Source organism: Rhynchophorus ferrugineus, unplaced genomic scaffold, assembly GCF_030347505.1.
Source record: "Rhynchophorus ferrugineus isolate W39M unplaced genomic scaffold, kcgeb_rfMv2 rfM14, whole genome shotgun sequence".
NCBI classification, from domain to species: Eukaryota; Metazoa; Arthropoda; class Insecta; order Coleoptera; family Curculionidae; genus Rhynchophorus; species Rhynchophorus ferrugineus.
The window spans coordinates 657,075-681,346 of NW_027472593.1; the positions used below are offsets into that span (position 1 = coordinate 657,075).

Below are 24,272 nucleotides of genomic sequence, written 5' to 3' on the forward strand. Positions count from 1 at the left end.
CTCCAAGGCCTTCAGACAGATTTCTAAGTGGAGCTCTCTGGCACCGGCAATGATGTTTTCGCTAGATTCTAGAATTACCAATTTCGTTCCAATTCACGTTCCAAGTAATATTTGGCATGCTAATTACGTCGCCGATTGCCAAATTGCATTATCTCTTATAGTTTCCGAGATATAGGCAATCGCAATTTTACACCTTAGGTTCTGTTTCTACTTGGATCCAAATTGAAAAATGGTCCTATGAATTACCGATTTCGTTCCAATTCACACTCCAAGTAATATTCGGCATGCTAATTCCGTTGCCGATTGCCAGATTGCATTATCTCTTAAGGTTTCCGAGATATGGGCAATCGAAATTTTACACCTTAGGCTCTGTTTCTACTTGGGCCCAAATGGTAAAACGGTCCTATGAATTACCGATTTCGTCCCAATTCACATTCCAAGTAATACTTGACATCCCAATTAGGTTTCCGATTGCCAAATTGCATTATCTATTATAGGTTCGGAGATATGGGCAATCGAAACTTTACCCTTAGGCTCTGTTTCTACTTGGGCCCAAATTGTAAAATGGTCCTATGAATTACCGATTTCGTCCAATTCACACTCCGAGTAATATTCGGCATGCTAATTCCGTTGCCGATTGCCAGATTGCATTATCTCTTATAGTTTCCGAGATATGGGCAATCGAAATTTTACACCTTAGGCTTTGTTTCTACTTGGTCCCAAATAGTAAAATGGTGTTATGAATTATCGATTTCGTTCCAATTCACAGTCCAAGTAATATTCGGCATGCTAATTACGTCGCCGATTACCAAATTGCATTATCTCTTATTTTTTCCGAGATATGGGCAATCGAAATTTTGCACCATAGGCTCTGTTTCTATGGGTCCAAATTGTAAAATGGCCCTTTGAATTTATGATATTGTTCCAAGTAACTTTCGAGGTAATATTCGGCATGTCAATTACGTTGCCGATTGCCAAATTGCATTATCTATTATAGGTTCCGAGATATGGGCAATCGAAATTTTACCCCTTAGGCTCTGTTTCTACTTGGGCCCAAATTGTAAAATAGTCATATGAATTAATGATTTCGTTCCTATTCACATTCCAAGTAATATTCGGCATGTCGATACGTTGCCAATTGCCAAATTGTATTACCAAACTGTTTCTAAATTTATTCATAATTTATAGCGAATTAGCAGAATCAATAGCACCAATCATTAACTAATGTCGGCCTGGGGTGGTTGGAGAAGACTATGAAAAATAAATGTTAAGAATTCGTAATGTTTAGAAATATAAAACTAATTTCTGTAATAAAAGAAGAAAGCTAAAAAATAAGCTCAGTTATATTCTTAGATGGGCCTTCGATATAGTTTGGCACACATAAAAAATATAGTACAAGAAACAGTTAGCGGACTATTATTTTGGGACATAATCATACAGATACCATTGTTACAACAGGCAAAAAAGACACATACTAAAAAATAGGCTAAATGTATGAATAGTAAATTTAAAATGAACAAGGGGAAAAAACAAATATTAAACGAAATAGACAGGTTTAAATGTCTTATTTTAAATAACTATAAACACTATCACTTAATGTTATTTAAAACAACTTTTAATCTATATACAAATAATATATTCAATTCATTATTATTAAATGGCACAATAAAAATTAAAATAAATATGATTCGTTAAATCAAACTTTAATTAAATATTAATGTTTGTAGTATTGTAATCATGTTATTAAATATTAACATGATTACAATACTATAATTAGGATTATAAGTATTCTGCAACAATATATGTAGAAAATGTTCTCAAACATAAACTAAATTATAGAAATTTGAAAATAACATCAATTTTAATTATTGTTGAAGAATAAATATTTGATTTTTAGTTATTATCTGGCTTCATCCAGAGCATATCGGATATTGGCCATGTTAATTTTGTGTCAACAACCCCCTCAACAAATCATCAACTTTAATCATTCGACACAAGTCATATTTTCCAAATTTGATTTTAAGTTTCTGAAGTTTGAATAACAATTTAAAATAGGCCATTTCCCAATTAGTGCACACTATAATTTTGTCTCCCAAAAAGGAAAAATTTCCTTCAAAGTAAACTTTCATTGTCTCTCACTATAAATGGTACGTGATACTTAGCAGTTATCTGTAAAAAGCCGCATATCTCTTTAGGAAATTGTTTGTACATTTGTTTTATAAGATTGTACAAAACATATTCACAAAATTTTGAAAAACAATACAATCTTAAAAATTCAAACAACTGCATTTTGTATTCATGGCTCTCTCGAAAACTGCTTCCAAAAGAATCGCCATGTGCAATGTTAATCATATTGAACAGATCTACCTCCACTTTACTCATAACACTACACTGCATATAAAATAAGTTATCTTCAACTGAGAATCTCTTCATTCTTGAGAGCACTTTGTCGTTTAATATTCTGACACTAATATAAGGAATATTAGATGATTCGACGTTAATCCATCCGTAGGTATAAGTAACAGGCGTTGGCACCTCTTCTTGCACTTGCGTAGTAGTACCAGACGGTAAATCTCTAATGTTTCCTAGAGATGGTTCGTTAGATACCAGCTCCAATATTAGTATTTGTTCTAAATTGTTACCTCCTGTATTGGATGACATTATAACTATTTTCGAAATCACAAATTGTGTTAAAAACCCGGCAAGATGCAAGTAATTAAGTTGACGATTAAAACAATGTCAAAATGGCCGAGTACTTGATACCAACCGTCTTTGTAAATAGATGGTATGTATACTGTTGGAATTAAATATGTTTGAAATAAGCATATATAATTAATTTTATATAATATACAACAATTATATAATCCGTAAAGATTAAATATTTATAACTTTCTTTTAATTTATATATTTATAATATTAATTATTTTTTAGTTGGCCAACCTGTAATTCTAATGTCATTCGTTACCGATGTCCAGAATCAATTTATAGGTTAAGGTTTACACCATAACTAATATTCTAGAGATATTGAATAGTACTACTTCGTTTACAACAAAATGGTTTATTAATAAAGCGAGTAAAGTGGACATGTAACACAGTAAAACCAGAAACCGCTTAGTTGATGACACTAATCAACTAAGGCGGATATCTTCTAAGGAAAAAATTAATATTTGAAAGCACATTACTTCGACATAATGGAAGTTCGTCTATAGGAATCCAGTTGTTTCATATTCGTTTTATTTTTATTGATTTGATTGTTGATTTTTTCACTATTTCTAAATCAAACATTTATATATACCTGATAATATAAGTATCAAAATGATACAAATATCAAAATTCTTTCTTCTCTTCCAATTTTCTTTTCAGGTTTTCGATTTAGTATTATGTAAAGGTTGTTACTAACAAAGATGCTTTTCACATGGTTTTGATAGATGTGCGTAGAGATCTAGCTCATTTTCCTTTGCCACTGCTTGCTTGATGCAAGAACTTGGATGTTTATTTTCCGCGTGGAAATATTAATCAATGTTACTCGTTTATCTGTCTTATTAACCATTGTACATTAATTGAAGTTATTCAATTGATCTGAGGACTCTGTACGCCCCATTATATTTTATATTTATTATTTTTTACAATGAGATCTGGTGTATTTAAGATTTTCAGCTTTCCAGCGAGTTTGGTGGATAATATTAGCCAGAGCATGATACATTTATCATCGTCAATCATCTCAAATGATCTCCGGATACATTCTTCACGATATTAATCGATAAATGCCTTAGCTAGACAAAACTGAATGTCTTCCAAGAATGGATTGTGCCTAATATATCAAAAATATTGAAACGTACCATTAATTCTATTTTATATTATTTTAACTAATTTGTTTACAAATTTATTGGTTAAGCGGCTAAAGTAATAGTAAACCTGTATGGATCTTAAGACATGAAAATTTGTGAATTTTTAGTAATGCCACCAACCAAACTCCGTGAAACCGATAGATTTATATTAATATATCATAGCAGATTAATCCGTGGGAATCCTGATTGAATTTCGCCTGTAAAAATCAGGTTATTAATTTTTTAAATTTAAGGGTAAATGTATAATTTTTAAAAATTGAAATTTGTTAGATAATGTTTTATTGATTTTATTATGAATTCCAGTAGGCCTTTAGGAAAATATTGATATATACCTGATGTTATAAATATTAAAATGGTTGAATTCTAATGCGTTTCCAGGTTTTCCATTCACTATTACACTTAGGCTGTCGCTAATAAAACCGCTTTCTGGACATTTACAATACATTTTATGTTTTTTATTTTGTTCTTTATCAATACATTAAATAGTCGTGGTGTATACCTATAACATGCAACTCTTTGTGGTTGACAGATGTGCAACTTAGCAATTTATCAGTTCTTGAAGGATTATCTTAGCTGTCACATGGCATATTGTAAAGGTTACCTGCCTTGGCATCCATTCTGCTTGCATTACAATACTTGGTCGAGGCTACCCCGTCTATGCATACATTATTCTCGATTTTTGTAAAAATACATTTTAAAGTATCCTTTTACAAACTATGGGTTTATCAGGACTGATACTACAGTTTGGCGTGGGCACCAAACCACGGTCCTCAACATTAAGCATACCGACTGGCGAATGACCAACTTTACAAATCATCCCAGAAGACATCCGGTCTTACCCAGCCTAGTTACTGGCGTAACTGGGATCATTATCCTTGTTGTTTTCTTGATTTTACACTCTTGCCTAGGACAATCACGATTTTTAAACAAACAAAAACATAAATTTACGACCATGCCCCAGCAGGATTCGAACCCGCGGCTATCGCATCATTAGGAGGACCGTCCTATCGCCTTTACCACTGCCCCACCAAGCTGGTGGGACCCGATATTAATCCATGGGAGTCTTAATTAGCCTGCACTGAACGTCTACCACAAATGACCTTTCCCTTCTAAGTTTCTTTTTTTATTTATGTATTTTAATGTTTATATTTATTAGGTCCTTACATGTATTCTGGTCATTTTTCCTCTTAAAAAAGACATTTGTTGAAAATTCAAAAATGTTAAAGAAAACAGTCATAACCATATCTTTACTAATGATGGATTTTTTAGTTTCGGAATACTACAAGAAGTTTGTTCCCAAATACCGGATCGTCCGCAGGTTGTAAAATATATTATTGTAATAATGAATTAATTCAATTTAGTAATGAGTTAATACTTATAATTTATACATATCATATAAATCACAATTATTAAAATTTTTTAATTTGGCCTACTTGGAGAAATGATTCAGAATCTCTCAGATTCAGAAACTCCCATAATATTTACCTCTTTTTTTTATGAACCCTCTCTATAGAACTCTTTAGATTATTAGCTTGTAGCTCCGGAAATAATATTTCATTTCATAATTGTATGGAAATTTATTTTGTTTTCAATATAATAAATTTTACCTGCTTGAAGGTAATAATATCATTTAATTAATTCTTTATTTAATAGGTAAAAACAATGAAATTATAAGTATAAAATTTAAAATTATTAACTATACTTTCAGTTAATTTGTTTGTTAGTTATTATATTTATAAACCTGAGATGTCACAAAACCATATAAATATCGATATAGAAAACAATTACACATATATGGAATGCATCGAGACTTATAATTAATTCAAGTACCCATTTCATTAAATTCAGCTGTAAATAGCTACCAGAAAAAATCTTAATAATTTTAATAGAGTATCAAATTCCGTGCTTATTGATTATTATTAAGAAAATCCTTCAAAATTGTATTTATCAAGTTTGAAGTGTATAAGAATGAAAGCAGTCGATTTTAAAATATTTCATTGAAAAAATGATTAAATGGCATAATATGTGCATACAACAAGCCGTTCACAGTTTGTTCTAATGTATACAATTTATAGATATATTAAACAATTCACTAACTCAAATTTAACCTAGAAGTTGATATAACTATTTTTTCGGTATTCGCTTCGGCTTTTCGGCGATCTGTTCTTTTTTTGTGACACGGGTAGGTGTGTTTTACCTTCAGTGTCACTATGTATCGCCGTTCAGCCAGTTGCCTCTTCTTCCGTTAAATAAAATAATATTTTCAGGTAAATTGATAGTTTTTGTTTGTTGTCACGACTTTAAACCATATACTAAAATTGTAATGACACAGAGATCAGCGTATACAGAAAACAGGATTTCGGTGAAGATTTCCGATCAACTTACATCCCTACCCAAATAACGATGGATTAAAACGCAATGAGAACGTTAACATGTCCGTTATAGGCCCTTCGAGTTCCTTAATTTTCAGCACCCCAAAACACATAATAATTTTTACTGCTGAGAGGTTTGCCATTTGGAGATAGGTTCGATAGCTATTGAAAGAAGGGCCTGGTGAATTGCAGATCTGCACGGATTTCTATACTACGCTGAACGTAATTCAAGCATATTCATGTGATCATCTATTGATAATTGACGCTCATAATTAATGATCCTGCCAAGTTATGCCTAACCCACTTACGCTAAGTCGTTATAAATGCACATATTCCCATTTCCTGAAGGGTTACCCACTCCTCAGTGTTCTCGCTATGGCTCTCCAACCTGAGTATACCACAGTTTGACTACATCGAAAACCGAACTTAACTTCCCTTCACTGTTTATCACTTGTTCACTTCGGAAAACATATCTAAGCTCCTTAGATTGCTTGAAATCCTTAATTTACTTGATAGCATATACGAACATGATATCATGAAAGATATAAAACCATGAACATTGAAAAATATAAATATTTTTTCGGAATCCCTATCACAGAGTCGTTGTTCCCTTAGTGGATCCAATTCAGTACTTGTTCTTGAAATAATATATTTTAGTTTTAAATTTCAAATGAAATAAAAGTATATTTTTATCCGTAAATGAATCAAATGCGTCATAAGCTATAAAAATTGAAATAATTAATAAATAATCGTTTAAATAATAAAGCCGGTACGGGTAAATCAGTAAGCAGCAATTATATTGCCAGAATTGAAAGAAACATTAGCCTTCTTCATTCCTTCAGAAACCTTCATTTGTAAATTTCGGATCGCAGACCATTAAAATAGGCAATCGGATGAAGATAAATGAAAACACTCAATAGATAGAAAAAAAAATTCTTTAGCTAGTAAGGTTAGAAATGTTATTAGGTGTTACGAGCAGTTTAACAAGTATTACTCGATTTATACATATTGTTCTAATAAGAAAATAGAAATGTTATAGTATTAAATAATTTTTTATTCGGAACATAATACTGACGAAACATTATAGAAAAGTTTGAAAAGCACTAGTTAGGAATCACTATTGGGTCCAGTGTGACTGTGTCATTTCCCATCACATCATAATACAAATTGTCCAATTTTTGTTACCTTATATGATAAACAAATGAATTGATATAACAAATAATATTTTAAGGTATATCAAAATAATTGAAAAATAGGGTGTAATTAGTATGTAAAAATATATGAGTTGAAATGAAATAACAAAAATAACATCTAATTTGGATTTTTTTAGTTCTTCTGTCATATAACCGATATTTATAATCGTTCATCTAGCATCAATCATTAATGAACTTTAGTCTAGGTAAGATTTACCTGGGATACAAGTGCAAAAGTACATGGTCCAATTCAAACCACCCATATCAAAATCAAATAGTTCCCGGTCGTTCTTTCTCATTTCTTCCCATAGCGTTTTCACGTTGTTGTTTTCAAACTTCCCCTCTTTTGTAGCACAGTAACTTAACATATCTTCAATTTGACTTCTTCTTGTAATTCTCTCTGGCTCTACTATACAATATAAACATTTTCAAATAATGTTTTACATATTTTTGGGTTTATATTGGGTTGACAAGAAAATATTTTACATATCTATGTACATAGTACGTAAAATATTGAACGTTTCTTTTTTTATTAACTAGTGTGTATCTGTTCCCAACTCCGAACCACGGTCCTAGAGATGATTCCAGAATAAATCCGGTTTTACCCAGCTTGGTTACTGGCGTGATTAATCGCAGTCACAGATTTTCTTTTTCGGATTATAAACAATAAAAACATAAATTTACCCAGCAGGATTCGAAACGGCTACTATCGCAACAGTAAGAGGACCTTCCTGTCGCCCTTGACCACTGTGCCGGCCCTTTAGATTTTGTTTAAGGCGTGAAGGATTCACAATTCAGATATACATAGCCCGATATCTCTGAAGACAAAAATCTTCTCACATTGAAGTTTTTGTAGGACAATTAAATGCTGAGGTTAAATGGTTAAAATATTGGAAGTTGCAAATCAACCCAGAGAAAACCCAGGCCATTATATTCCACAGAAAATCCTATATCCTCTCACGTGTAGAAAAAGCAAATTGTCTCCAATAATTATGGCTCTGCTCTATAAGACATACTCCTTTATTTAGATGGGTTAGAGTAGTCTAAGTACATCGGCCATGAAGAGATGAACAAATTTAGAAATAACAGAGAAAAAAATTTGAGTGCCTCATATACAGAGTTACTCAAACGCATTACCACAAAGGTTCAAAAGAAATTTTTCCCTCATCCCTTTTCAAAAAATTCACCGTAGTACAATCGCAATATTCCTATACCAAGTCCTTATCATCACCAAACAGGGGTTCCACATCAACAAGGTCTTTAATCAGCTGACCAAACAGAAACTTCAAGACTCCAAGAAATGGACAGTTCATTAAGTAAAGTAAAGGTTCCTAAGATCTTGAAAAGGGAAGGGAAAATAGAAAATGCACAAATGTTTGTCTATAATGTCTAAGTTAATTATTCTATGTTAATTATCCGTACAAATTCGCCCAGTTTGCTTTTTAAAGACTAACCATATCATATGAGAAGCCGTAGAAATATTGCAGGCAACTGCTTCTATGGTATTAGAGTTATTAGTTATTAGAGTCTTCAGATCACACGTGGAGATCGCGGGTTCGATTCCCGATTGGAACAACGACTTTTCGTGGTTGTTCTAGTTTGGTCAATGCATTTGTCAAATCAGTTAGGTTAGGTACCGGCCTGAAGCATTTCTTATTTTCAATCGTTGTTCCTTTATTCCTATATTTCCTCAAACAAGCTGCAACTTTACTTGGCCTACCCAATGTAATACTTAATATAATAACTGCATAATTTATTGAGCAAATATCTAACACCAAAAGGAGAAAAATGTAATGTTTTTAACAAGAAAATTAAACGGACTTCAAAAAATATATAAGGAACACACACAAGGTTTAATATTATTTTGTTATTACAACGATTATTATGTACAAATATGCTTCTTGCAATGATTGAGTACAAACAAATGACTTTATAATAATGACAGAACAGGAAGAAAGCGGGACAGTACTTTGAAATTGCTTAAAATTCTTTTCATTCGTGATTTAAATTAACTTTTCGTATATTCCCAATTTTTCAATGATACTGAATACAGTGCATCAAAATAGGTCGTTGTGGTAAATGAATCAAGTGAATTTTTCCACAATCACTAAGAGATGGACCGTAAGAAAATATAGATCGGCATTGTTGACCAATTACATAGAGGGCACCTAATGACTCATTCGCTAAATGAGGCGGACGTGGTAACGGGTCCGAACGATGGGAATGCTTTTTGTTTGGGAGATGTACACTTTTTGGATACAAAGGACGACGCCTTGACCGGAAATCATATAGTTTCTTAGAGTCTCTCGAAGAGTATCTTGCTGACGTAGTTGATATACGATTGTTATTGTAATCACCGTTGCAACCCCTAGTATATTATCAAGATTGTGACCATTATAATGTTTGTTGAATATTTTTATTTTATTTACCAAGAAATAAAAGCATTTCTTACAGGTCATTGACACCGTATCAGAGAGTGGTTGCCTTATAGGCAAGTTAACTCGGAGATTATTTATAGCAAACCCAAGAATAAGGCCTATTACATTCTTTCCCTGTATTATTATATATAGCTTGACATTCAAATAGTAACAATGTACCGGAATTTGATAGATTGACTTGCCTTAACAATTATAATGTTATCACTTACCCCTAATTTGTCGATTTTTGACAAACAAATTTTGACATCATAGTTCACGGCACAGCTTGTGCATTAGAAGCATCAGATGAGGAAGTTTACCACGCCATAAAGCATTTTTACGCTAATTCTGTTATTTCTAGCTTCTGTTCTGATTAGACGATAAGCAAAGTTCCTACACAGTCTGATTTTACCATTTTTGACGGTGATGGTATATCGGCTATTTTATCACTGTCACCACATATGTTAATAGAGTAATTCTTATTTAACTGACTATTACAACTTCAGCACAAATGTTATAGTCTTTGAAATGTGCTTTATTTTCTAAACACACACACTTGACCGGATAAATAGAAGGCCTTTATTCGACCACAACACTAGTTTATTGGTCCGACAGGTAAGAAAGACAAGGCAATATGTTTCAATCAACGAACTAACGGAGACTGTTCTGGAAGCTACCGGATACAAATACAATTATGCTCTCCAAACTATTATGTTAAATATGAGTAGGGCAGGAAGTTTCGTAGGTGGGTGTTTTGGTAATATTTTGAGAATATACTCATAGAGAAATAGAAATTTAACTTCTTAGGAAATTTTGGCGAAATGTTTCGCCTCGTCCAACATGTAGATCTCGCTAACTTTAACACATTTCTTGTTTTATTCGCCATGCTAATGTAGAGAACAGTGTGGTCAGCTTTTTATAAAGTTTATAGATTAAATTATTATTTTATTTTATGACTAGGTGAAAGTCCGTAGCTGAAATGCATTCCCGTTCTAGAAAGTGTTGTGTGCCCGGATGCACAGTGAGGAAATGCATCATCGTTTTCCGTTAAAAAAGCGATCCTTAAGAAATGAGTAGAAAACTTTAAAAATCCTAAACTGGTTGGTTAAACATGAAGCAGATTTATTATCGTTACTACGCGTGACATTTTTGCGATACATTTGAACCTTCCTTTAAGTACTTATGAACAATTTAGTGATGGTGAAAATAATACCACGAGCCTAGAACATGTACAAATGGAAGTGGATTAATACCAAAATTATATAGAAGCTATATTGAAGGAGTCAGTCATATTTCTGTTCATAATTATTACCATTAATTTCAAAACTGTCTTACTATATTTGTAGTGCCTATTTCCATCATTCAAGGCCCACAACTAAGGTGTTTGAATTTAGTATCATAGACACTTGAATAAACTCCAGAAGGTAATAGTAAAGTTTGTATTCATTCAGCCAGTTTCCCCCTTTTCGCTCATACTTACTGTTAATTACTTGACTATAACTTCAGTCCAGATATTCCTATAAGAGCAAACAAAGTTTTACGTTGTACCGTGGTGTATATCCCAGGTTATTTAGTGAAACTTTTTAAAAAAGAAATGAGGTGTGGTTATTGTTTACATACAATTATGAATAAATCAGTAGACCCATAAATTGAGACTGATTCTATAGAGACAAGAGAATATCTCGTGTCCCAAACTCTAACAAAATTGTTTAATAAGTAGTCAGTAGGTCTTTGAGCTATATCTTAAATTATTCAGCGATTTTGCCATGTCGATAATATAACAAAATTTTTGTCAAATGTTTTAAAAAAAGTAAATTAAAACTCCTTCAATTGTACATTCCATAATGATCTTTCGGATAAAATATTAAAAGTACTGTCGGAAAGATGGAAGAGATAATTTTAATTTGCTATGCACCAAAGTTTTTTGCTTATGGTTTATATATATATATATATATATATATATATATATATATATATATATATATATATATATATATATGTATGTATGTAATATTTATATTTTATAGATATATATTTTTTATATTATATTTATATTTTTAGATAAATTTAGATAAAAGTATATAAACTTACATTATAAATTTATATTTATTGTTATAGATTATATTTATATGTATATTTAAATGAATTTAATTGAATAAATTTAGTTCAGATAAAAATTGTTTTTTATTTAAAGGTCGCGCCAAGGCTGTTACGTGAATTTCGCTTTGTGTTCTTAGTGGGGAAAGGTGCGCTTCTTCGAGTGCAAACGCAAAATTTTGGTAACCAAATGATTACTTAATAAGTCTTTTTTTTATAATTTTAGATAGTTTAATATACGATTGTATTGAAATACAGTTTATTTAGTTTTTGATTGAATCATTTAGTTTATATTATTGTATACACTAATTTTTTCTATATATATTGCTTTGTTTTATATTATAATAGTAGAATTAAGTATTTAATCAAAGCAAATCAAATTGCTATGGAAGGACAAAACATGGAACAAAAAAGCTTTTCTATTTTGAAAACTGTACGAAGTTATATACCTGCTCTAATTTGAAAGTCCATATCAAGATACTTTCCTGCTGAATCTTACAATAATTTTATGTTTTAGAAAAATTATCTGCATTAAATCTGAAGGGTGTATTCATTTTTAAATATTTTACTTGTGAAAATTAATATAGCAGCAAACAAATATTGAAATAGCGTGGATCCAAAACAAAGCATCCTGCTGTTAATGAAGATACCAAAGTAACAAAAATACTGTACACTTGTAAGTTATGCGAGCACACTACGATGAAAGCAAATCTTCTGATGAATCATTTACAGTCAACTCATAACTCAAACGTTGAGGAGTTGTTCATATGGAGGGAAAATCATATGGAGCCAGCCCCAACCTCGTGTCAACAGAGAAGAAACTATATTTCTTTATATTGAGCTAGCATAATATTTCAGGGTCCAAGGAAGTTCAAGGTAGAAACAAGATAAATACACATTGCCTAGCTAGTATTTAATTAGAACAAAGGTGAAGAATATGAAGTAGAATTCACCAAAACATATTTTGGACATGAAAATACCTTAAACTCCTGCAGCTCTCGAAAACAAATAGAGAATAAATTGTAACCAAATGAGCAGCTAAAATACCATTTAATGTTATAAAGGATGATGTAAGAGACGATGTGGATATTACTAAGGTAAGAAGAATAGATTTAGTAACTCATAATTATTTACAAAACATAAAAGCAGCTTATGATTTAAATCTACAGCTAATAGAAATGAAAATGACTCCATAAGTGTAGAAGCATGGGCAAATGAGTTGAAAGATACAGGATGTGTAGTGTTATATAACCTAAAAGGTGAATATATGGACATCTACCCCAATTAGAAAAAAGATGATAAATTTGCAGTTATTGGCCAATGTTACCACAATCTTAGTGAGTCCATATAATTTAGACCCTTAAGGAATAGCCCAGAGAAAATCGATGAAGTGGATGCAACACAAATAACATAACATTCTCCTATTGTCTTTTATATTTAAATAAATTATGTTTATTATAATATTGTTGTTTTGTATTTTTCCTAATTTCATAAGTGAAACGTAGATATTTTGAGATAAATATGTATTAGTTTACCTAGTACATTTAAATATGTTAGTAATTGTAATTTCAATTATCGCCCATCGTCAATTTAATTTATGAGGTCTAATTAATAAAAATCCCAAATAAGGATTTCAGTAAATCATTAATATTAGTGTATTATAAGGTGGTTGATAAAATAATACTAGATTAAGGGTATGCTTTTGGCCATAATCAAATTATTTTATCGGTACCATTTTAATACGACATTGATCTTACAATATTTATATTAGAAATAAATCAAAAGAGTTTTGAAGGCCTAGTTATGCAGGTATTAGCTATTTTGAACTTAAATATCGTTAACTATTAATTTTATTTAAATTTGGGAATTTTGATTGTTGTTATTCAGAGAAGGTTTTAGGGGAGACCTGAAGGATCTGCAACGGATTTTCAAGTTTAATATTAAGATATATTAAATGCAAATTATATCTTTATGATAAATTGATTACCAATCCTAATGTATTTAAAAATCCATAACTTTAGTATTATTCCTCTATATATTACGTAATAGAATAAAAGCGAGTTCTATTATTAATATTTTCTCAATATTTTGCCAAAAACACCGACGAAGACTTGTACCATTTAAGAAAATCATGAATGGTTCCAAATATCTATGGTACATAGAGTTCGATCTAATAGTGCGATATTTTAGACCGTTTCATTTAGGGTCAGTTATATTTTTTCTTAAATTTGAAGGAAAGTGTAAAGGAACTAGACGGGATTGCCACTTTTTCTAAAATGTACAATTTGTCCACATTTTGACGACATGTTATTGTAACACATCCTAGAGGTATTAGAACTTCATAACACACGCGATGCTCAGAATCACTACGCTTTTCTTATTCAGTTTATTCTAGTGTCTTTTGTACCACCCTGGTTGAGTTTCATGATAATTTGTTCATAGAGTGTTCCAGTTTTCCCTTTCTAATTTCCATTTATTATTTATTAAATCCTTTATCAGGTTTATTATTTATTTTCCTTTATTATGTTCATGTTATAGACATTTATTTTTAAAATTAAGCCCAAGATATATTATTGAAGCGGATTTTAGAAAAAATAGAAAAAGTGAAAGTGCCATCGGAAAAAAAGGTCAGTGCAGTAGAAAATAAATGCAAAATGCCAAGAAACGTTAAGAACCGAAACTGAATATCTGGACCACAAATGCAGCGTAGGATAATTTGAAATATAAAAATAATAGTATTATTTCAACAATACGTAAAAAAATATTGAGAATAACACTGCACAAAAAATAGATAAAATGGCATTTTTGCAGTTTTAAATGTAGAGAACACTACTAGAACCCAGAACGAACAGGCACTCTACAATGAATGAACGAAAAGACAGAGATTTTTGAAATTGCATTAACTAATATTCAAAAACAAATAAATGCCCTAAAGCTACAACTAAATAAACAAAGCTCTGAAGGCAAGGGAAAACCACCAAGCCAAAAAAAGCAGTCTAATTGTTACATACGAAACAGATGAAGAAGGATTGCAGAAAGAAATAGGCTGAATAAGGGTTAAAAGTAAATAGTAAAAAGTAAAAAAGTAATAAGGGTTAAAAATAAAAGCAAATAATTACCCAGGATCACAGCAAATAAAAGTGAAACAAAATAATGAACAAAATAAAGAAATTAGAATGCCCAGGTCACCCCCAAGTATCGTAAGTAATATTACCGACTTTGACTTGCTTTACGATGAGGTCCAAGTATATAATATTCAAAGCAACGGTACTAAACAACGGACAAATAAAACTCGACGCCGAATGTCGTACAATATTGACAATAATAATAGATTGTTTAGAGTTGCTGAAACTGTAATGGCACTCTTATGACGACAAAAGAAACAGAGGCATCAAAGCTATGGCAAGAGCGCTTCCATCAACAGTCGTGAAAGTCATCAACAAAAGTGAAAAATTAATGCAGAACTAAACCAAAATGGGCTTAAATGCTTAAATGCAATAAATAGTTTTAAAAAAGAAAAAACCAAAATTAACAAAGCAGAATTTTTAGTCCACAAGAAGCCATTACGTATATTTATGTTAGCCTTTGAACATGATACGGACACAAAAAACATTTTTGGTATTTTAGAACAGGCATAAAAGAATTTTTGGGGTTGAAATAAAAATAAAACCTCTAAAAAAATCAAACTTAATACCGCAATGTAAATGATGCCAATTACATGGACACATACAGTAATACTGCAAAAGAGAATATGCAGAATAGAAGTTATAGAGGATGTGTAGTTGCTAAAACAATACAAGGGAGGAGAAATAGAATAGCTCAAATTAAACCTCAAGAAACAATAAGTGAAAAGAAACAACTGAAAAAATATAATAACGTTCATGGTGAAATGACTTATGCCCAAAGTATCAGTGAAAATAAGCAAAGAGACACAAAGGAAGATGAAGCAACCACCAACGAATTGCTACTTAAACTAATAGGAAAGCTGGACAAACAAGAAAAAATTACCGAATATTTTTACGCTATATATACGCTACCCCTAAAAGTATTCCTAGATATGCAAAAAATAGATATTTGCCTAATATCAGAAACCCATTTAACAAAAGAGTCCTTTAAAAAATTTAGAGGATATACATTTTATCATACCATACATCCAGCTAACACCGCAAGAGAAGGAAGTGTAATAATAATAAAAAAGAACATTTGCCTCCATCAAAAACCCCGGCACTAACTATTAAATTAAGCTGATAGAAGGGTACAATAGCCGCAATATATTGTCCTCCAAGATACAATCAAAAAAAGGAAAATTATTTGAATGTCCTAAGCAACCTGGGAGAAAAATTTAAAATTGGAGTTGATTTCAATGCAGAAAATACTAGATGGGGATCCAGAATGACATCAACTAAAGGCAATGAACGGCATCAAGCAGCTGCTGAACAATGATGTAGTTACATGTCAACTGGAAAACCAACTTATTAGCCGACTGATCAAGAGAAAACCCAGACCTGTTAGATTTCTTCATAGTAAGAAACATAACAGCCAACTATAAAAAAAATCGAAGAAAATTTTGAGCTAAGTTCAGATCATACGCCAGTGATTCTGACGTTGAGCGAAAATATAATAAGACAAGAAAGAAACCCAACATTAACAATCAAGAGAACAGACTGGGAACGATTTGCTGAACAATCAAGACAACTGAACAATTAAATTTTGAAGCAGAGAAATTCGTAGTTGATATTCAACAAGCTGCTTGGAATAATACTCCACAAATTAATAGTACAAATAAAGGAATTAATTATCCAAAAGAGTGAAGGAAATGGTAGCTGAAAAACGTAAATTACCAAAAAAAATGGCAACAAAACAGAACACCTGAAAATAAAAATAGTTTAAACAATATAACCCAAGGAGTGAAAAGGGAAATATTGGAAATAAAAAACAAAACCATCAATAATTATCTGAGAAATTTAACACATGATAAAGAAACTGATTACTCAATCTGGAAAGTCCCAAAATATTTAAAGCGTTCATGTCTACACAGTTCGTCTACAAGAGATCTATGTGGAAATTAGACCTATATCACTGCTCCCAGTAATATCTAAGGTTTTTGAAAAACTCCTATTGAAAAGAATAAAACCGATCATATAAAGAAAAAAAGCCTAATACCAACACACCAGTTTGGGTTTTTAACAAGCACTCAACAATTGACCAGGTCCACAGAATAACAGATGTTATTGAAAAAGCCAACGAAAGTAAAAAATTATGCTCAGCTATATTTTTAGATGTAACACAAGCCTTCGATAAGGTTTGGCATGAAGGCCTTGTGCATAATCTACAGAAAATACTACCAAAACAACACACCTAACTATTAAAATTATACATTACAACCAGAATGTTCAGAGTCAAACTAGAAGAAGCTTACTCTACAATAAAAGAAGCTAAAGCAGGTGTACCACAAGGAAGTGTACTGGGATCAATGCTTTATCTGGTCTACACTTGTGATATACCTCAAATGGAAAATATTACGAAGGCTACATTTGCTGATGATACTGCGATTATAGCTGTCGGAGATAATACTGAAGAAGCCTCACGAAAATTACAACGGGCAAGTGACAATTTAAATAATTGCACACAAGCTTGGAAAATAAGAATTAATGAAAGTAAATCTGTACATGTGCAGTTCATAATATAAACAGACCGTACAAGCACCAATAAGATTAAATAACACTATCATTACATATAGCAACAACGCTAAACTTCTTCGAATGAATCTCGATGCAAAACTTCGCTGGAAGGAACATATAAAAAGAAAAGAAACGAACTGGAGTTGAAAAATAGGAAAATCTACTGACTAATTGGAAGAAAATCACAATTAACAGTATATAATAATTTGCTATTATATAAGCAAATACTAAAACATATATGGACATACGGAGTTCAATTATGGGGATGTTCTGCAAAGAGTAACATAAATCAAATAAGTTTTTCAGAACAAAGTCCTGAGAGGTATTGTGGGTGCACCCAAATACTATAGGACCTGTTACCTACATCAAGACCTTCAGACACCCACAGTCAGTCAAGAAATCAAGAGAATTGCAAGGGAGCATGAGGAAAGATTCCATTCTCATACGAATATTGAAATATTGCAACTATTGGATACCACCAGAACACGACACAGACTCAAAAAAATCAAATCACCTGATCTTGTGTAGCGTTGTGTAGTGAGATGCATATATTAAAAAATTCAGCAGTGACACGTATAAATATTATTTCACCAGAGACTGAGATAGGGCCAATGGGTATTATTAGTTATATGCCTAGATTTAAGTTATTATAAAGACAAATCGTAGGTTAGACGGAAACGACTAGTAACAATATAATAACTAAATAATAAAAAAATGTTAAACATACAGCCTGAGGTTCACGATTAATAATACCTGGAAAACTCAGCGAACTATTCGCAGCAATAAATATAACCACATGTAATTATTACTCTGGGCGCAAACCCACTTATTCGGGCAGTAAAAATTATCAGACCTACTGGACTTTTACATTTCGAAAGGTATCTCTTCAAATTAAATACAAATCGAGAGATTTGATCACACTCCAGTATTGTTAGCACTAGATGCGACAAATCTGAAATAACAAACAAACCCAATCCTACTAACACATTTACTAGCAGAAACCCGTTTAGTCTTATAATGCAAGAAAGTATAACTTATTCCAACCGAGAGTTATAGAACCTGCAATAGATACAAATCCTGTTCATAAGGCCGATGTTGCTGTAAATCAGATTTCTCCAATGGAAGTTGCCACAGAAATTTATATTAACATCAATCCTAAAAAGGCTGGTTAATAAAAGTTATATTGAATATTCAATGCCTGTTTGAGACTGAAGCATGTTTCGGAATTATTTAATGTTGCTCGAATTCATTTGCTTAAAAAACCTGATAAACCAGTAGACCAAGTTAGATCTTACCAGCGTATTTCGCTGTTACCTACGATATCAATATTATATGAGAAATTGCTGTTAAAACGCATTAAGCAATTTATAGAAATACCAGATTACCAATTTGCAGTTTGAAATCACCACTCAAAAATGGACGAAGCGCATAGAGTAACAGCGGTAATTAAAAAGGCATTCGAAGAAAAGAAATACTACCTACAATATTACTGCACGTCTCACAAGCTTTTGACCGGGTATGGCATTTGGGATTAATATACAAAATGAACAGATTGTTTCCGCCCAATTACTGTCGACTCCTCGAATAATAACATTTTGAAAAAATTTAGAGTTTTAGATGAATGAGCAATCTCTACACTCAACCCTATTTCAGCTGAAGATCCACGTATCCATACAACAGAAGAAACAATACTTGGAACATTTGCCGACGACACAGATTTCATATTAAAAATTGTCTAAGTTGTCTAAGGTTGTAGATAACGTACAAGTAGCGGTAAAAAAATCTACAAATGGACTAGAGACTGAAAAATATTGCTTAATCGCTCCAATTCCGTCCATAATTTTGAATTGAAGTAAAATGACAAAAACATAATTAAATCACTTGACAGATGCCTGATTCAAGCAGAATCAGCTAAATACGTCGAAATACGTCTCGATAGTAGGTTAAACTAAAAAGCTCATGTTAGACAAAAAGCAGAGCAGATTAGATTCAAAGTCAAGCAATTGCATTGGTTAATTGAAATATACCCTCCACTTGATCTAAAATCAAAGAGATTGGTTTATCAGTCAATCATAAAGCTAATTTGGATCAATAATTGGTATGCACATATGGGGTTGACAAATGCCATATATCGATAATACGCCAAACATCAAACAGTTTTGCGAATAATTATCAATGACCTCGAAATCAAATGGATACAAGAAGCCATCCGAGATTTCGCCTTGAAATACGGTTGCATAATCACAGTAACGTGGAAGCTATACAGCTATTGGACAACACGCAGGAAATCAGAAGATCGAAGCCAACCAAACCACAGGAGCTTGTTTAGTGTGTATAGGTGTATCAGTGTATAGGTGTTATATTACCCATAATTCATAATTTATGGCAAGTCAATAATAATAATTGTATGGTTGCTTCTGTTAATATAAATTATAACCAAAATTAATATAACAATAAATTAAAAACTAATCATTATTGTATGCCACTCGAACGTATTCTTTCGGTGTCGACTATTCCACAAACAAGGAACCATTCAGAGCGTATTCTTGAAACGTAGATACGGCTCCGTCAGACAGATGGATCAGGTGTAGTTCCCTACGTATATAGAAAAAATTACAAATATTCCACAATATCGACAACTTGGGGTTACCACAGGCAAGCCTTTTGTCAGATCTGATATATTGATTGTTTTGACTAAATCGTTATTCTGACAAAGAAACGTCTGCAAGTCTTAGACAATAGGTGAATTGTAAGTTTATCAAATTCTATTATTAAATAAAAGTGAATAATACATCAAATTAGTAAAATAATATGAAATATTATTTAATAAATCCAACTCAAACTGGCTATACTTTATATTTTGATAATGCAGTTAGTATAATTAACATGTTTGTCGCTTGAAACTTAAATATTCTAAATGTAGAACGTACAATACAATTAGACATAATTCCGAAAGTTGTTATTAAACTTTTAAAATTAAAATTGCTCCCAACGCTTCTTTTAATGAAGAAAATATTGATAAAAACGACGAAATTGTAATAGAGCTAGATTAAATTTTTACCCCCAAAGCTTCATGGTAAACGAATATCCCCAGACGGCATTACAATCTTTCATATAAGTAATCAGTCGCTATTAAAATAATTTGTGGATTCGGGAGCTTCTTTATTTTGAATTACTCTTTTTTTATAGTAAAAATGAAATAGAAAAATTTAATATACTTGGAATAAATGTAACCTACGTTACACACTCTCACAGCATACATCTCTTAATATGTTTTCAAAAAATCTCCTTTTGATGGTATTTTGGATTTATATTTTCTAGTGAATGTTTTTCAGGTTTTGAATTCTCATGGCTTATAAGCGGAGAAAGCTATCAACTATTTTCAATCAAAGACAATCCTCATCCAAATATTCATCCAATTCAAAAGATGCAAGGAAGTAAATTACGTGAAACAAATTTTTAACAAAATATTTAAATTTTGATTTACAAAATAAAATTAAATATGTACGTATATATGTTTTGACATTGTTTTGGATAAGAATGAACCTTCGACTTTTAGTTGTAAAATAAAATATCACATAAAAACAAATTCTGAAAATCCCACAATTACTAAATCTATGGGAGCTGTTATAACCTAAAATAAGAAATTAAAAATCAAATTTAAAAGTTATTTGATTAGATAATATTAGAATATCGCCATGGAATTCTCCAATTCGGGTAGTGCCGAAAATACATGACCAACTAGGAAAATGAAATCCATGGTAGATTTCGTATATCAAGAAATGAAAGTGAATTTAAAAAAAAATATATAGGTCTTTTTGATATTCTGAATTTGTTTAAAATTTCAATGAAATTGTGAAACCTCTTAATTCCATATTTTCCAATTTTAAAAAAATTTATAGGTTTATTAATATTCTAAATTTGTTTAAAATTTCTTGAAACCTCTTAATTCCATATTAAAAAAATAAGAACATATTTTGAAAAATGTAAAAAAATTATAACATCTGATAGTATTTTAATGTATCCTAACTTTGATAAACAATTCATATTAACAACAGATGCTTAAATTTTGTAACTTGTTTAATTCTTTCCGACTTGAGGGATAATGGTAAAACGAAACGACCGGGTAGCTTCTCGAATATTAACAAATACGTAAATTAATTACTAAACAATTGAAATAGGATCATTGTCAATTGTTTGGAAAACTAATCCTTTTAGACTTTATATTTTTGGAGTAATATTTCAATTAACCACCGATCACAGATCATAAGCAATCAAAATCTCGAAATACAAAGAAAAATATTATTAAACTATTTTTAAAATTATTTTAGTTATAGTCACACAGTAGTTGTTATATTGTAGGCAAATTTAGATTATTTGCCTTAATACATTTTAGTTCCATTTATTCATTTATGTTCTTTTTGCTGCTGGTTGCACTAAACCTATTTTTTTTTCTGTGAAATATGATAAAATAATCCAAATGAAATCGAAGCGCCCTAAAAGTTTAAATGTTAGAAAGCGGAAAAATGAGGAAAACGAGACTCAAACTTTTAATACAAATCCTAGTACTATGCTAAACTATATTTATTTATATTGCTTAAAACTATATTATATTGCGATTTTAGTATTTGCAAAATCTAATTAACAAAAAAATTATTTAGTATGTTTGTGAATTAGGTTAACGTATTGCAGACTTAAGACTAACTGCAAAATTTCAATATGCAGCTAGCCGCAAATCTGTAAATCCTCCACTAAACTATTTTCCCTATATGTAAATAATAATTTAAAATATCGAGAACGTAGCAGTCGATTTGCCGTCATTTTACCCTCGAATGACAGATTTTAAGTGGTGTTTCTATCCTCTAGTAGATGTTTCTGCACCACAGTCATCATTATAATGAAATGCTATGTCTTGTTATCACACAACAGAGTAGGAATAGGGATTTTATGGAGATTTCTTTTGTTGTATTTGGTTCAAAATTTTTTAACCAACAACTAATTTCAGCAAGGGCCTTTTTGCAATGATTGAGTACAAACGGATGACTTCTTTCTTGATTTAAATTATTTTTTATTTCTATTGCCGCTTCAGAGTAAAAAGATATAGTCCGTATTCAATGTTACTTAATACAGTACGTCAAAGTAGGTCGTTGTGGTAAATGAATCAAGTGAAATTTTCCATAATCACTAAGAGATGGGCTATAAGAAAATATAGATCGGTATTGTTAACCAATTACATAGAGGGCACCAGATGACTCATTCGCTAATAGAGGCAGACGTGGTATCGGGACCGACCGATGGGAAAGCTGAGATGGACACTTTTTGGCTACAAAGGCCGACGCCTTGACCAAAAATCACATAGTTTCTTAGAGTCTCTCGAAGAGTTGCTGACATAGTTGATATACGATTGTTATTGTAATCACCGTTGCAACACCTAGTATATTATCAAGATAGTGACCATTATAATATTTGAATTTGTATTTTGATTATTTGTATTTTATTTACCAAGAAATAAAAGTATTTCATACAGGACATTGACGCCAATTCAGAGAGTTGTTGCATTATAGATAAGTTAACTCGGAAATTATTTGTTAGTAAACCCAAGAATAAGGTCTGTTACATATTTTTCCTGTACTATTATATATAGCTTAACATTCAAATAGTAACTATGTACTGTATAGTATGTACCGGACTTTGACAGATTGACTTGCCTTAACAATTATAATGTTATCACTCACCCCTAATTTTTAGTTTATATTAATTGCATATCAAAACCATTCTAGCTTGTGCACTAGAAGCACCAGATGAGGAATTTTACCACGCCATACAGCATTTTTATGCTAATTCAGTTATTTCCAGCTTCTGTTCTGATAAGACGAAAAGCAAAGTTTCTACACAGTCTGATTTTACCATTTTTGAACGGGATAATCCGTCGGCTATTTTATCACTGTCACCACTTATGTAACCTCAGCACAGATGTTCTAGTCTTAAAAATGTTCATTATATTCTAACCTTATTTGTTTAAATAAGAGGCCTTTATTCGACAAAAATACTACCTTATTGGTCCGATAGGTAAGACAAGGCAATGCGTTTCGATCAACGAACTAACGGAGACTGTTCTGGAACCATTCGGAGGTGCGGCACGGGAACATATCGACAACGTGCAGTCGACCTAATATCATTTTGATCTTGAATGGAAGATGTTGAATGATATTTCCAACTTCTAGTGTCACATTCCCGCCGAGTTAATTTGTTTAATTTTATGTATTCCTTTCACTTTCAAGGTCAACTTTTAAAAAAGTATATGGATATAAGGGATGAATAAAATATAGATATTTTTTAACAGCTACTGCTACTGGAAAATACTTCGATATTTCACAAAAAATATGTAGATTTTTTAATAAAAAATAAAAATATTGATATATAGGCCGATGTTTTGTAAATACTGTAAAAAGTATATTAAAATATGGAAATATTTATAAACCTTTAAAATTAAGTAGCGAGGTGCATCTAATTTTTAAAATAAAATATACGTTTTCAAAGTATATTAATCGTTATGTTTCGATTATGTTTTATATTTTAGAAATGTGTTTTTCTCAGATCATGTTAGAAATAAAGTCAGTATTTTAAATTGCGATTTAACATATACACAGGGCACGGCCCAAAA

The 24,272-nt window shown here is 31.3% G+C and overlaps 1 pseudogene across 1 annotated transcript in view; it reads left to right on the forward strand.

Moving 5' to 3' along the window:
* The window catches only part of LOC143205649 (eukaryotic translation elongation factor 2-like), a 497,146-nt pseudogene that overhangs the window by 88,867 nt on the left and 384,007 nt on the right, over positions 1-24,272 (forward strand). The gene's annotated exons all lie outside the window — the stretch shown is intronic.